We start from the raw sequence: 14,981 nt of genomic DNA, 5'->3' as shown, positions 1-14,981 counted from the left end.
AGATTTCACGATTTTCTTTCACTTAGCATTAAATTCGAATATTTTACGCATTCTCTTCTAGAAATATAAAACCCGTTGCGTATTTGCTCCAAACATCGAAACAGAATTAAACGAGCAACATTATATGTAGCGATTTGTTAAAGTTTGGTTCACAATTATATATGTTCATCGCATATAATATTTCAAGAATCTAACAATGTGAACGTCATCGTATATGCATACAGATAGATAGATAATTTCAGGAATCCAAACAATATGAATATAAATATATAATCAATCAACATATAAAATAGACAAAAATAAATAAGTCAACTTGCCCGAAAGTCAACATGCCAATTTGCTACACTAGAGTACTAATAAAAATTTATTTGAATATTAAGATATTTTTATGGCGGATTCTTTCTGGATATAATATAAATGTAAATGAAATTGGAGACACGAGTTGAGTTGAGTTGGTTGAGGTATGCGTAACTGATAATTAACATCACAAGACTAGAAATTCTTTTATAATTGAAAAAAAAAAAATTACAAAGTGTTGCTTAACATTTAAGGAACAACTTTCAAACCCACTAACTCCGAATGCTTGCCTTTTATGTGAATATATATCTACGCAAAAAAAAAAAAAACAATTGATTTGCCTAAATATTTCCTTTGCAAAAAAAAAAAGATCCTTTGCGTTAATGCTAAAGTGCAAAAGATCCATCTCTCATCACAAATACTCAACAATCCATTCCAATCTCTCTCTTGTCTATATATATTCCACTCGTCGACATACTTCTTGGAAATTTTTATTATATAAAATTATTTTAAATTTGAATTAAAAAAAAAGAAAATTAATTATATTTTGAAACATGTAGACACCCATTCAGGTGTTGATGTTTTACATTATTTATTAACATTTTCAAATGAAATCTTTTGTATGATTATGTGTGTCCTTTGGTCACAACAATTGGAAATGTATAAGTAAACTCGCTCATGAATTATTTTAAGAACATTCAATTTTTATTCCAAATATACTATTTGGAGTTCTTCCATGCATTTTTTTTTTTGATAAGATTGGAGTTCTTCCATGCATTTCAATATTGATTAGATGTAATATAATCATAGACCTCCAAATGTTTCAGCTGCGTGAGTAGCATGACTAAAACCAGGTTTCACCACTCCCTTCAAATTTGAATTTGTAGATTAATGACAAGATATCTTGTCCACCAAACCTCGACCATTCCTGCAAACTTGAAAATTCTACCATCAAAAGTTTTTTGGTTAATGGTGTTGAAATATATGTTTATAGAAATCAATTATTCTAAATTGTAACAGATTATGTTGCAACTATAATTCTATTGTTGTTACAGTAATTAACTACTAAAGACAGAGTAAAGAACATAAGAATTTAATGTGGTGAGTAAAAAACATAAGAATTTAATGTGATTCATACACAATTATGCCATACATCCACAAGGACATGCAAATAGGATCTCACTAGTTCAGATTTACAATGTACATTAATATGACTTAATTAATAAAAAAAATAAAGACTCCCTCTTTAATTTTTATGCCGTTCTTGAACACAACTCGAACTTCGTGTTTTCTCCACAACAGCTCCTCTCCCCGAACATTGAACCTTCTTTAAGCTTGAACTCCCTTCAGAAACGCGGATGACCTCTTCTGAGACTTACACAACAACTCTATATATGTTGGCCCACATCAACAAGGGCACAATACTGCTTTACAGTCTGCCCTAGCACGACTTCAATACGATCAGAGGTTTATCTCCAATAAAAAGTGAAGAGATCATGAATGACTTGTGAGGCTTTATTAGACACGAATTTAGCCTCCCAAACCCTTGTTTGGTCCCTAAGAAACCGTATAACTAGGTAATTAGAATCCTAACCGATTTCTAACTCTATTATAGATAAGTACAAAGATACCTAACTAGAATAAGATACATGAAAATAAATCAAAGTCCTAATAAGAATATTACAAAAATAGGACTCCAAATAATCCCAAAAAATAAACATAGAAATAAATCTTTGTCAATCTTTTAATTCCAAAAATTTGGTGAATCTCCTCAATTGTAAATAATCGGAAATATGATGCCAACAAATGGAAATGATACCATAAGATCTTCACCGTAAAATCTTGACCAATCAATGCAATTTACTCATTCCTTACACATGCAGTGATATGTCAAGTGTAAGATCAAGATGGTGAATCGAAAGTGCAAGCATCATTCACAATTTGGTCTGAAGGGCAACACCATCCGAAGACCCCAAATTAGAGGCCCAAACATTCATTTATGACTTGCTACAATGTTTTAGGGTTCCTGAAAAAGTTTTTTACTCCAATGCAAACCATCAAATTGGGGCCTCTTTTTTAAAATCTATTTAAATTAATCTACTTAAATAAAATTTAAATAAAACTATATTATGTTATAAATAAAACAAATAAATAAATTAATTAAATAAATATATATATATATATATATATATATATATATATATATATATATATATATATATATATATATATATATACACACACACGTTTATAATTAATTTCTTAAACAATTAAATATGAAATAAACAATTACTTTAATGTCTAATCCTAATTAAACCCTGATATTAATACCTAATCTCCCAACCACCCACCTGCCACACACACAAAACAGCCCACCTCCTCATTTTTCTTCTTCTCTGCAATCTCCCACCCACGCTCTCTGTTTCTTTTTTCTCTCTCTCCAAATTTCGATTCCCTATTTTTCTGACCCCATATTTGGGATCCAACTGAAGGAGATCCAAAAATAGGGCCTTGGTTGATGGCAGCGTGGCAGCGTTGGAATTCGATTTTTCTATGTTCAGCCATCAAATTGGAAGTTAGTCCATTTGGGGCCTCATTTAGGAGCCCCACTGGAGTTGCCCTAATTGTTGCATATTGGGGTTCAATATGTCGCCTGTTGTTGACAAGCCCTAAGAAGGAGCGGATTCAATATGTGTTTAAAATTGGTAATCAAGAGTAAAATTTGTTCTTCGAATTCAGGAGACGAAAAAGAGAAATTGGGGGAAAGTTTATGGACTAAAAATGTAACAACTTGTAGTGCACATCACAAAGTGTTGTTAGTATTGAAGATATTAATATTAAATGATACATTTCACTAACAGCTTAACCTTTTGATTGAGATGGTCATTCAACATGGTATCAGAGCCATGTCAAATGAAAAGATCATCTGAGTTCGAATCCCACAACCACCCGTTTTAAATATTTCAAGTAATAATAATAATAATAATAATAATAATAATAATAATAATAATAATAATAATAATAATAATAATAATAATAATAATAATAATAATAATAAACGGGTGCAGACAAAAAAAATCTTTTACAAAAAAGTTCACACATAGTCCAGAGGTTTGTAAAAGACTAAAATAGCCCCTCACATTTTAATATGCTCCAATTTTACGCTTTAATTTAATATAACCTCAATTTGACCCCAAATTTCACAAATTATTCTATTTTAACCCAAAACACAATTTTACGGACAATTTTGTCCTCGCCGCCGTTGACCGCCGGTCTCCAGTGAGTGTTGACTTTTTTTTGTTCTTCTTAAGTTTTCCGGCGCCGGTTTCTGGCGTTGACTTTTTCGATATTTTTTTGAATTTTTTTTTCTTTAACATATTGTCGCTGACTCTAATTGTACTGTCAACGACAGTACAATTACGTTAATGTACTGTCAACAACAGTATAATTACGTTAATGTAATGTCCGTGACAGTATACTTATTGTTAATGACAGTACAATTACGGTCAACGTTTAGCGACGGGCGTAAAAAACGGACAAAAATTTTATGAGAAAAAAAATCACTAAAAAAATCAACGTCGGAAACCGCACCGGAAAAAACAGACAAGAAAAAAAAAAATCGAAAAAAAAAAGTTTTTTTAAAAAATGTTCTTTAAAAAAAAGTCAAAATTGGATTTTTGTGGTGAAATTGATTAAATTGGGGTTACAATTAAGAATTGGGTGTAAAGAGTTGGCCGGTTGGGGGTGATTTTGTCATATACATTAATTTTTCCTTTATTTATAATAAATATCAAACGGATGGGCTTATTGGCGAAACAAATATAGCCCTTAAACCTAGAATAATAAAGATGGTTGGTCAGGTACTTATCCACAACAACCCCAAATATATAATGTGAGGGACTCTAATTGGTACGAAAAATATGCTTGTCCTTTGTGCTTATGATTCTCCATACCTAGGGACTTTATAGGTAGTTCTCACTAGATAATAAGCTATAATTATGGAAAACATTAGCATTTATAAATTTATAATTTGAAATTCAAACAGTGATATAAAAATATGTTCAATGATACACTATAATAATGTAATATACATTGGTAGAGATATTGTTCGGCTAAATACCCAACACGCAAGTGTACGTATCGCAAACAAGTAGTAAATGTGAACTCGTTAGAGTTGGATGTCGATCCCAGACGAAAAACTTATATTACCTAACCCTTAATACCGAATTCTAAAAATTATGTTTTTTATCCAACCTACTCAAGTTTTTTAAGTTTTTACGATCTAAATTATAAGACTCACTAAGAAAGCAAATAAACCCACAAAAATATCAATTAAAAAGGATCTACGGTTTTATTCTTCCTCTGTGCGTTAATTCGTCATCTAATTAAACCTCTATCATGCAAGTTACGACTTCTGATTATTAATCCGACACACTAAATTACTTATAACCGTTGTCGCATGTATTATAAGTCTTTCATTCATAAACAACTCATCAGATGCCTATGCAAACCAATTATAAAAGAAGCATCAACTAACAAGTCTCGTAAATGGCTACCTAAGGTGATATCTATATGTCTACCATATCACATGCGATTCAACACACCCATCCGGTGAAAACTATTCGAAGACTCTTGTATCCATGTTCTAATTATTAAAATGATATGTCGATTCAATTTTAGCAATAACACATAGCACCATAAATTAACTAGATTCATGCAGTAAATAAGATAAGATAGAAGAAATACTCAGGGAATCAAACTTGCATAATATTAGAAAAATAGGTTCAAAATCACCACATAGGGTTCCAATAAAATCCTAGATTGCAAAGTTTAGCTACTCATGATGTTCTCTACAAAAAACATCATAAAAATATTAAAGTACATAGATGTAGAAAAGAGAAATAAGAGAAGAACTATGATGAAGATTTGTCAAGCCTTCGTCTTAAGTTCTCGATGAGATTTTGCACTAAAAACTCATAGCGCGGTTTGAGAATCCAGATTTTTGTTATTTCACTCTCTCGGACCGCGGTATGAGATTTTGTACTAAAAAGTCATACCGCGATCTAGGACAACAGTAAGTTTTTTTTCTTTTCTTTTCTTCTCAGATTGAGGTCTAAGATTTCTTCATGACTATGAGACTGAGGTCCCCTATATGGCAGCGACAACCGTATCTCCGATTTTTTCTTGTAACTGACCGTTTGCTTCCCAAGATGCTCAAATCTTCAATTTGTATCTAAAATACGTGAGCCTAGTCACTAAGCCCCATTATATCGATAAAGTTCCACAAAACTTCTCGTAAGAAAGTATAATTGAGTGTTCGTGCAGTCCGAAATCTAGTGGGAGGTCTGTGCATTGTAGTCGGGGATTCGATCGCTAGAATAGTCTTGGATGTCCTGTGTGTTCTTACAGTTTGTAATCTCTCTAAGTCTCTAGCCAGAGCTGACTAAGTGATGATTAGAGAATTCGATTCTCTAAGTCATGCACGTAACGATTACAACACTTAGAACGATCGCACAGTCATTGAACTACTAACGAGGTCTCGATGAACCAATGCCTCTAGTTCAATCGGGACAAATGAATCGAAGGGATCGTACTGTACGCTAACTATATCAGAAGGTTCTTGCAGGCACTTCATTTGTATCTAGGGAATCATGACGCGTAGTTGCTATACGCCAATCTTGATTTGTTGGGAGATTAAGGTGAAACGAGTTTCATCTTAATCGTAACTCTAACGGACGAGTTTTGACCACAAAGGGTTGTGGGCCCACAGCTAGCTTACACCTGAACCATCGAGGGTCACACTGCTCGTGCACATGAGATCTTTGAATAAACGGTCAAAGGTAAAAAAGGTTTATCTTTGCATGATTGGAAGTCAATATGATTGGGTCCGACATTCGTAATTTGGAACTATGAATAAGAATAAGAAAAGGAAAAGAATAGGCAAACATCTTAGTGGACTTTCTAAATCGGGAAGTTTCCAAATTTAGAAAGTGCACTGAATTAGGGTTTCCACTTTTAGAAAGTTGGAAATTGAGAATTGTCACTCGTAATGACGAGGACATTACAATGATTCTGAAAATGTAATTGTTACAATTTTCAGATCATCGAATTGAGAGAGACGAGCAAGTAAAAGAACTAACGAACTTAAGCTGTTGGGCCCGGTCCAACTTAAACCCGTTAGGGTTTTATGCAAGACGCTATAAATACTTGATTTATAGGTCTTGCACAAGACACAACTCACGAAAAAAACCCTAGCCGCTCTCACATCTCTCGGCCGATCTCAACCCGCGGCCACCACCGCCGCCGTCGCCACCATCTCGCTGGAATCGGCCATCCGTTGGTCGATCCTTTTGGTAGCTCTTTTCTCTTTTCGTTTCTTTCCATTTTATTCTAACTACTTCGTGTCTAGTGCCACGTTCTAGTAGATCGAAGTATACGAGGTGAAATCCGAGAGGAGGAAGATCGAAGATCGAAGAATCGAGGAGCAACACACGAGCCGACGTAGCTCGCCCTGGCCGCTGCTGCCGTTTCGCCGTTGCTGCCCCGGATTGCACGGATTGGTTTCCGTGGCAATCTAGCTTCGCTTAGTGCACCTACCTCACGCTTCAAGAGGTAAAGTTTCGAATCCATTGTCGTTCGATTCGGTTTCGTTTAAATTAATATATCCATGTTCGTTTTAATAAGAAGCTTGTATGATTTTGTGTGTCTATATGAAATTGGTTTTATTATTGCGAGCATGATTATTTGATTTAAACGCGAGCATGCTAATTGATTTAATTTCGGTTAAGTAATTAAGCATGTATGTTGTTTTTAATTTCGCTGGAAGCGCAAAGGTACGCAATTAATTGTTTTCAATTATCGGGCATGTGTTTATGTGTTTTAAATTTGTTTAAATCGCATAAAATTTTTGTTTTCCGCTGCGTACACGTGTCTGATTCCCAACATAGAGTTTGTCTAACGGTGATACAGTGATTTGTGCAGTTTATTTATATTAATAAGAACAATTTAGTTAAAATAAATGAAAGAAAAAACTAAAGCAAGAATAAATATACACAACTTACACAAACGACTTATAAAAATTATTTACACAGCTTAGTTACATTGAAGGACAAAAGTTTAGAATGTATTCTTTCATGTAATTTTAAATGGAGTTAAACAACTTAAAAAAATTATTTGCACAACTTACTTACACATATTAGTTAAAATAAACTGAAGAAAAAAACTTAACCTCTGGGGCGTACATTTCCACCAACATCACCATCACCATCACCAAACTATTTTTCAAATTTTCCGTTTTGGTTTCCATGATTATTAGGTTACATTAGAAATGCATGAATGTAACCAAAATCGTATGTGTATGTGTGTGGTTGTGTATGTGTGTGATTATGTGTATGTGCATGTGTGTGGTTGTGTGGTTTTTTCATGTAATTTTACATGGAGTTAGACAGCTTAGAAAACTTATTTGCACAACTTATTTACGCATCTTAGTTAAAATAAGTTGAAGAATAAACTTAATCTCTGTGGCGTACATCTCCACCACCATCACCATCACCATCACCAAAAAAATCTTCATATTTTCCGTCATGATTATTAGGTTACATCGATCGGACATGCATGAGTGTAACCAAAATCGTATGTGTATATGTGTGATTATGTGTATGTGCGTGTGTGTGGTTGTGTGGTGAAGTTTCGATGATAGCAGCGACGGAGAGCGGGGGTGGAGCAGATTTGACCGAGTATAGCGGGGTTGGATAAAATTTGCGCAGAGAACAGTTATAGTAGCGCGATGAAGGCGAATGTTAAAAAACAAAGAACTTGTAGTAAATTGCAAAACTTGGTCTATCCTGGTTTGAAAGACAATTAGCACTCATGAGTGTTTAGCAAATTGCTCATGGAATAAATAATGAACATTAATTTATCCTTATATCTCATAATAAGATATATAGTTAGTTATTTGATAATAAACTAATAGCTAGTTTGATTAAACAGTCTAGCATTTCAATATTTTGGAGCTAATATTTATTTAAGCAAAACACCTTTGTGGTAACTCCATATATATGATTTTGGTGGTGATCGAGGTCTTGGGAATTTAGTACACTCCACAAGACAATAACAATGAGATTTATCTCCACATACAAATGCCATATAATTTTGACATAACTTAGGACACTCACCCTGACAATTTTTAACTTTAACTTTTGGTTTAAACGCACATATTTTTCCCTATGTCACAAGCAACTCTGTTGATTTTTAACAATAAATTAACTTGTCAAACATCTTAAATAATAAAAAAAAAAATAGACGATGCATTAGGGGAAAAAAAGAAAAAAGAGTCGTCAAAAGATATAAACTGTCATTTTCTTCATCTATATATATTGGCTTAAACATGAGTTTTCTACTTAACTTTAATTCCAGGGTCACCATTTTTATATATATTAACTAATGCATTTATAGTTTTATCCAGGGGTTGGAATTGAAACGGAATGTCCGAATTCTGCCTGTTTTGATCAATATTTTTTTGGAACAACTTTTTCCATTCCAAGTTCTGATTTTTCCAAAAATAATTTGGATAGGAAACAAAATTTTATATGAAAGTCTCGGAAATTCCGATTTCTGGTCCGATTTACTTTTAAAAAATTCTAATCTTTTTTCAAGTAAAATATATTTATATCATGAAATTATACATGTGTTTAATTAGAGGTATAGTAGACGTGTGTTTCACTTTAAGATATGGCAGTAAGAATACAGCAAAAGTCCACCTCAAGTCTTTGTCCCAAGCTCCAAATAAAACATTGGCCATGCCATCTATTTAGCATTTCAGTGTTAATTTAATTCTTATTTTGATCCTTTATATCAATTTAAATTCACAATCGGATATCAAAATTGGACTGGATCAAAAAAAAAATATCATTTTAGTTATAATTCAAAAGAAAAATTGAAATGGACCGTGACGGATTTTTCAGAAATCAGAATGAAAATATTTGTTCCAAATTCAAAACATTACGCATTCGAATTGGCTGAGTTCGAAAATTTGAAATAGGAAAAACCTAAATCGAACTAAATCGACTGATTTTTCAAACCCGCCGTCGAACCAACAAAATATCATGAATCCCCCCATATATCAGATTTCCGGTTGTTCACGATTTCTGGATTTTTTTCAAATTTCTAATGTTTCCAGAATCAAAATAAAATGTTTGATTTCGAAATTTTTTTAATCGAAATCAGAAGTGATTTCTTGTTAATGATAAAAAATAGATTTTTTTTTCTTTTGAAATGGTAACTTTATGTGGGCTTTAATAATACTTGGTCAACTATTCTTAAATAATAAATAAAATATACTAGATTTGGAGTTCACCATATATGATTTGTAATAGATAATTTTAGATAATTATCTATTTGTCTCCCATTGAATCTCTTAGTAAACTAGTTTATGGGGGAAAATACAAATAGATCAAGGGGTAAGTACGTATAAATCCCCAAACACAAACTTAAAGTGCGGATCAGTCCCTACAAATGTTTCATAGGCGTATCAGTCCCTAATGCGAAGTTTCACATGCAGTTCAGTCTCTAGAGGTAGGTGAAAATTCTAAAATACCCTTTACTTCAATCTGAAATTACATACTTTTTCATTTTCTCTCTCTTCCTTTTCTCTTTCTTCTCTCTTTCCTCTTTCCTCTTTTTTTTCTGTCTTTTCTCTCTCTCCTTTTCTTGCCCGTTCCAATTCAATTTCTGTTATTTTTCTTCAAACAACAAACGAAAATGAACACGAAAAGGTGCAAGAAAACAAACTCCTAAATCAATACAAATGAAGCAACAAGAACAGAGAAGGAAGAATCAAAGTAGTAGAAGAAGAAAAAAACAAAAAGAAAAGAGGAAAGAGACCCATTTTCGAAGAATGGTGAAGGGGAAGAGATAAGATTTGATTTGTTTTCCCTAATCATTAAATCGGTTCCAATATCTGTTGTTTTGTTGTTCGAGTTTGCAAAGATAATTTATTTATTGTCGATTTTAAACATTTCCTCCCCTGGTATTATTCTTCAGCGACATTAGCATGTTCCCAAAACATTTTTAGTCCTAGCAAGGATTTGATGTATGATGTTTGATGACTTTGATATAGGAAATGGGAAAAAAAATTATTGTATTATTCTTGGTGATGTTGTAGTATATGCCATATGCAATAATGGTATTCCTAGTGCATTTGGATGGTGTTGAAACATAGTATTGGAAATACTAGTAGTGAAACTTTATAGTACATTGTATTTGTTGTAATTGTAATTATGTGTATGTAGTTGCAGGAATATGTCATTTGTTATAGAGCTAACAATACTATTGGTCAACTCTACTCGTACTTTTATATTGAAACATTGTACCATATATTTTGATGAATTGCACTTACTTGTTGAACACATGGTACTATATTTTGTTATGAATTGAGTTTATATGGTTGACTTGGGCACAAATTAATATAAATAATATAAACATACCATACTAATGAACAACAACTACTTTCAAGTTTATTTGAAGATATCGGTCAATTCTAGACATGTACTTCACATGTGTATTCATTGTACTTACGCGTTTCACACATTGGACTATAGTTTGTGATGAATTGAGTTGTACCGATTTCCTTGACACTTTAATAATCAATTAGTATGAGAGATGCATAAATTATGTTTTAGATGTGTATTTTAAGGTTGGTGAGCATTATTGTTGCGTTTGGAGTAGAAAATGCCATAAATATGTTGAATTTCATACATGATACTCATATAAGTGTACACTATACCATAAATGTGTTGGATTTGTTACATGATACTCATATGTATAAGGCTCATGTGTAGAGCTAATATTTTTCTCAAATGTTGCCATTATCTATGTTGATCAATTCCTACATCATCTCATTTCATGTTAATATTCTTAAAATGAAGAAATACGTCTTAAAGTGATATTCACTACAACAAAATAGACTTTTCATAGCATTTTCTTATAGCGTTTTTTTACAAAATGCTGTTACTTCTTTATTGTATTTTTAATAGCCTAAAACAAGCGCTATAATATTATATATTTTAACGGGTATGACAAGTACAGAAACAAAACGCTATAATAACACATTCAATTAATTTTTTTTTTGAGAAAATAACGCATTCAATTATATTGGGCCCAAAATTTGTTTTGCCGACATCCTAAATATACATATAATACGTTTGGCTCATCTGGATTAGTTCACTCTGTAAAAACCCTATCTCTAGAAAGTAGTAACTCTTCGACGGTCCGGTACTGCAAATGACTTCAAGGGTTGCAGGCCGATTATATATTCTCTTTTGGAGAAATTTCCTAGCAATTCTATCGCAGCAACAACGGACGGTTATCTGATGAGCAATTTTACGGTTCTCTCTCTAATTTACTATTTTTTAGTGATTAACGGGAAAAATTTGTATGTTGTGTTTTTGTGTTCGTTCGTAGGAGAAGTATTTTAACTTTTATTAAATATAATTAAAGATTTGTATTGCAATTCTTTGAAATCTGGAGGAAAGAGGCAGCCTTCGATAGCTTTGGATTTGGTTTGTAAGTTTCTCATGCTTTTATGCCTATGTCAATTGCAATATTAAATATTTGTTGTGTTATGAATTCATTTTATCCCTAATGTAATGCTGATGTCTGTTTTGAATACATCCTATATAGCTTACATGCTAGAATTCAATTGGGGAAAGAAAAAAAAATTGGGGAAACAAAAAGAAAAGACAAAATATTTGCCATAATATAATAGAATATACATGTAATGATCCGCAAACAAATATGATGTGAGTTGATAACATTATATATCATTAGATCTTACAGATAATGGTGTAAGATTGAACACCTTAAATAATATGACGGCTACGTAATAAAATATGTCAAAAATGAACAAATATTTCCACATTTTAATTGATATATCAATGAAAATAATGTTTTTTTAGAGAAAAACGTAAAAAACCGAGGCAACCAAAAAAATATAAGCAGTGTTAGTGGTGGAAATCGGACGGAATGGATCGGAAATTGTTTTTCCGAAATATTTCCATTTTTTAGGAAATAAAAAATGGGTTCCGATTTCATTTCCAAGAAAAAAAAACCGGAATGCAAAAATTCATTCCGACTTCGGAAACGGCCGAATTTTGTAAATTTCGGAAATTACATTAGTTTATAATATGTTGTTCCAAATTTGAATATAATGGAAATTTTCACAATATTTTTCTATGTGTTTTAGAATTTTGCAGGAAAATGCAAGAAAATCCAAAAAAGAGATCGAAAAAAACAACAACAAATAAAACCACATGTTGGCACAGCAAATTGAATCAGAGTTTTTCTAATAAAGTGCAATAGAGAGCTTCAGATACCAATAAATATTTTATAAGGTTTTAATTTACTTGACCGTTCGATATTTATATTTTTCATATAAATTATAATATAAGTTATATTATGGAATTACAAAACATAGCATTAAATTATATTATATTAATAAACATAAAATCTTGTAAATTTCTCATATTCATAGATTGACATCATATTCATCTGGCAAAAAATAAACATAAGGAATTTATCCGATTGAAAGCAATCAATCGAAAATAACAGTAGTATAGGAGTGACAGTTACACACATATGGTGAGTAAAAAACGAAAAATTGTAACACTACTAAAGGAACAACAATGGTTTACAAAAAAAATTGTGAGATTTTGGTGAAACATACGGGCTTTTTATAGTGTTTTGAGAAAGATAGGAAAAAAGAAATTAATTAATGATAGCAATAATACAAATTTGTCATGTAAATGATTTGACTGTGATATTATTCAATTAGTATATGAATCCGAATTTTATAGTGTTACCATAAATTAAGCAAAAACTATGCAATTTAGAAATTCAAAAATATGAATGGAAATATGAAATCGGTGAAATATAGCAATTAAAAACGTGTGGAATGTAGATTTTACTATAATTGTGTAAACACTAGTTAGGGGTGTAAATGAGTCGAGCCGGCTCGCGAGCTTCCGGAACCTGCTCGAAAAAAGCTCGTACTTGAGCTCGAAAAATCGAGCTCGAGCTCGAGCTCACGAGCCCGAGCTTTTCAACGAGTTGAGCTCGAGCTTCATTTCAGTTGTTCGACAGCTCGTGAGCTTTACCTTTTTCTATATTTTTTTATACATATTAATGATATATAATAATGGATATTATTAAAAAAGAATAATATTACTTTTCTAATTGAATGAAAATTTGGTTGTGGCGAGCTTGAGCTCGGGCTCGTTCGGTATACGAGCTCGAGCTCCTTAGAAACACAACAAACTCAAGCTTGAGCTGAAATTATAGGCTTGTCGAGCTCGAGCTCGAGCTCGAGCTCGATCCTTGTATAATTGTAGCGAGCTCGAGCTCACGAAATAAGGCGAGCTCGGCTAGTTTACAATCATAAACATAGTATTAGTGTATTTAAATTAATGGCTTAAATGTGAAAATTTGTGTTATAAAAGGCAAGGAAACTCAATTGAAATAGATGCCAGAAAAATAGGGTTAAAATTGGAGATGTATGCACCTTGGTTTTATAATATTATATAGATATAGATATAGACTCATATGCAATATAAACACACTTTAGTACACATATTTGAAGATAGAGGACACAAATGTTACCAGCTTAATTCCACTTTCACTCTTGAAGTATATCATTTTATCACTTTATACCTACATAAAAATGTGATAGCATTTTACATCCTTGAAACAAAATAAATCATTCAAATTGCACCCTATGTGAAATTCTTTTATAGTTAATGAGACAACTGCATCTTTTTAATGGTATTTTTTCTTCTTGTTTTTTTTTTTAATTTTTTAAGACTACTACAAAGTGCTAAACTAATTATAGAACAAAATTAAAAAAAAATATTCACTAAATTAATAAAGCTAACTTTCTTTCTCAAAAAAAGAAAAGAAAAAAAATCTCATATTTGTTTCTTAACAAATTATTGTATATCTTTTACTACAACTTAAGAAAATATTTGCTGGGATTATTTTTATAAACGAGAAGGGGCTGGAGGATTTTTTTTTTTTTTTTTTAACTCACCACTGCACCACTAACATAAATATATTGAAAACTAAAATTACCATAGTTGATTACATAAATTTATTGTTACTAATTCCAGTAAAAAACCAAACATTCAGTTTAATTGGTGAGAAAATTTTTGGTAGGAATTTGTATTTTTAATAAAAAATAAATTTCTAGTCATTTCTTATGCGCTATTTTTTTTTTTTTTTTTTTTTTTGTAAATACCAATATTAAGAGAAGAAATTATCCTTGTAGTCATAATAATTCAAGGGCCCTTTCGGTTTGCATTACGGGATATGTTGTACCTCATAGTATAATATTTGGTTCACATGTTTTGCAATTCTTGACATCCGGCTCAACTGATTTAATCACCTATTTGATTTATTAGTTGTCAAGCTAATTTTGGCTCGACAATTTATCCCTTTAATTATCCCACCATTACACCCATGTGAATTTTCGAAAATACCTTACATCATACAAAAATTACAAATATATTACATATTAATACTCAACTCACCATTAAATTGTATTGTGATAGCTATTCGATTATTATACACATTATCACATCAAACTCACGATTAATTACACAAAATATGCATGATCATCTAAACGGAAAAAGAAA

This window comes from Erythranthe guttata, chromosome 12 (genome assembly GCF_056151865.1).
Source record: "Erythranthe guttata isolate IM_541 chromosome 12, IM_541, whole genome shotgun sequence".
Classification (NCBI taxonomy): domain Eukaryota; kingdom Viridiplantae; phylum Streptophyta; class Magnoliopsida; order Lamiales; family Phrymaceae; genus Erythranthe; species Erythranthe guttata.
The sequence above is the reverse complement of the archived record's forward strand: the minus strand, read 5'-3'. Positions refer to the sequence as shown.